Raw genomic sequence first — 2,995 nt, 5'->3', positions numbered from 1 at the left:
TGCTGTTGATAGTGACATTTAAGGGGGGGGATATGTTTCTGAATGTGGATAAGATTTCTGGGCTCTGTGGTTTAGTTCTGGCAGCACCTGCACAAAAGCACAAAAAAAAATGTGGTGGGTACAATGACTTGTAGTCAACCAGCAGAAGAGTAGAACCCACCAATGAATGACGAATCAAGAATCAAAACCCAATTACTTCCAAAGAACCAACATAAACAGCTTAAAAGTCATCCAAGGAACAGTAAGTTCAAGAGATTACAGAGACTGCACTACTGAATCACACAGGTCTCCTACCATAGAGGTTCACACCACAGTCAGGAAATCAAGACAGATCACTTAAAGAAGCAGAAGCAAAAAAAAAAAAAGCCTCACAAATAAAGGGATGACAAAGAATTACCCCCCAACTGAACTGAAAGGAGGAATCCCCAGAAAGTAACGAAGTGAAATAGAGCCAAGTAAACTATCATATACTGAGTTTAAAACAATGGTTCTAAGGAAACTTAATGAGCTCAGTAAGCTGAGGGAGAATTACCAAAAGCTACAGAGAAACTACGAGGAACTTACTGTAAACTATATCAGCATGAAAAAGTACATAGAAATTATCAAGAAGAATCAACAGGACATGAAGAATACAATTTCTGAATTGAAGAACACAGTATAAGGAATAAAAAGCAGCCGAGATGAAGCAGAGAATCAAGTCAGCGAGCTGGAGGACAGAGTAGAAAAAGCTCCCAGAAAGAGCAAGAAAATGAAAAAAGACTCAAAAAGAATGAGGAGGCATTTAGAGAAATACAGGACAACCTGCACTGTAATAATATCAGTTTAATAAGGATACCAGAAGGAGAAGAAGAGGAGCAAGGGATAGAGAACCTGTTTGAAAAAGTAATGATGGAAAACTTCCCTATTTTGAGGAGAGAAAATGCCACAGAAGTCCAGGAAGCACAGAGGGTCCATTCAAGAGGAACCCAATGAGGCCCTCTCGAAGACATATCCTAATTAAAATGACAAATATCAAAGACAAAGAGAGAATATGAAAGGCAGCAAAGGAGAAACGGGAACTAACATACAAGGCAGCCCTGAAACAGCTAGCAGCTGATTTCTCAACAGAAACACTACAAGCCAGAAGGGAATGGCAAGGAATACTCCAAGTAGTGAAAAGACAAGGCCTGCAACCAAGACCACTCTACTCAGCAAGGCTCTCAATTAAAATGGAAGGTGAAATAAGTAGTTTCCCAGACAAAAGAAGGCTAAAAGAACACACATCCACCAAACCAGCACTGCAAGATGTGCTAAAGGGACTGCTTTAAGAAGATGAAGAAAAAGAGTACGAAAGAGAGGATCACAGGTACAAAGGGAAAAAATGAATAAGTGCCTATCCGTAGTAACTTTACGTGTATATAGATTAAATGCTCCAGTCAAAAGACATGGAGTAGCTGAATGGATTAGAAAACATGACACGTACATATACTGCTTACAGGAGACCCACCTCAGAACAAAGGACCTACACATACTGAAAGTAAAGGGACAGAAAAGAGTATTGCAAGGAAACAGACAGGAAAAAAAAAAGCAGGGGTAGCAATACATATATCAGACAAAATAGATTTCAAAACAAAAGCCATTAAAAGAGACCCAGAAGGACACCTCATAGTACTCAAAAGAAGCATCCATCAAGAAGACAGACGCATTGTAAACCTATATGCACCCAACATAGGAGCACCCAAATATATAAGGAAAATCTTGGAGGACTTCAAGAAAGATATAGACAGCAACACACTGATAGTAGGGCATTTTAACGCCTCACTCTCAAGAATGGGTAGATCTTCCAAATAAAACATCAACAAGGATATTGTGGAACTGAACAACGCATTATATCAAATGGACTTGACTCACATATATACAACCTTTCATCCCAAAGAACCAAAATACACATTCTTTTCACCTACACATGAAACATTTTCTATGATAGACACATAATAGGGCACAAAACAAACCTCAACAGATTCAGGAAAAATGAAGTCATAACAAGTATTTCCTCCGACCACAAGGGCTCAAAACTAGAAACAACCCTCAAGGAAAAAACTGGAAAACATTCAAACTCATGGAGACTGAATGGCATGCTACTGAACAATGGATGGGTCAATAATGAGATCAAAGAAGAAATCAGAAGGTTTATAGGGACAAATGAAAATGAACACACACCAGTCCAAAACCTATGGGACACAGCAACGGCAGTCCTGAGAGGGAAGTTCATAGCAATGCAGGCCAACCTCACAAAGAAAGAAACATTTCAGATAAACGGCCTAACCCTACAGGATGAAAGCGGAGAAACAACAACAAACAAAGCCCAGAGCGAGTACAAGGAAGGAAATCATCAAGATCAGAGCAGAATGGAATGACATAGAAACTAAAAGAACAATTCAAAGGGCCAATCAATCCAGGAGCTGGTTCTTTGAAAAGATAAACCAAGTCGACAAGCCTTTAAGCAGACTCATCAAGAAAAGACGGGAGAGGATGCCAATAAATAATATCAGAAATGAAAGAGGAGAAATAACAACTGATACCAGAGAAATACGAAGGATTGTAAGAAATTACTAGGAACAATTATATGCCCAGAAATTTGAAATCCTGGGTGAAATGGAGAAATTACTGGAAAAATATAACCTTCCAACTATGAATGAAGAAGAAGCAGAAAGCCTGAACAGACCGATAACTGGTGAAATTGAAGCACTAATCAAAAAACTCAGGGTACACAGAATCCCTGGACTGGATGGTTTCACAGGAGAATTTTTTCAAAATATTTAATGAAGAGCTAACCCCTGTTCTTCTCAGGCTATTTCAAAAAATCCATGGTAGATACTGCCAAACTCTTCTTATGAGGCCAGCATCATCCTAATCCAAAAACCCGATAAAGACGCAGCAAAGATAGAAAACTATAGGCCAATATCTCTGATGTACATAGACCTACATTTCTCAACAAAATATTGGCAACATCCAG

This window comes from Pteronotus mesoamericanus, unplaced genomic scaffold (genome assembly GCF_021234165.1).
Source record: "Pteronotus mesoamericanus isolate MK-2021 breed Mesoamerican mustached bat unplaced genomic scaffold, CSHL_Meso_final scaffold_550, whole genome shotgun sequence".
In the NCBI taxonomy this organism is placed as follows: domain Eukaryota; kingdom Metazoa; phylum Chordata; class Mammalia; order Chiroptera; family Mormoopidae; genus Pteronotus; species Pteronotus mesoamericanus.
Note: the sequence above shows the minus strand (reverse complement) of the source record.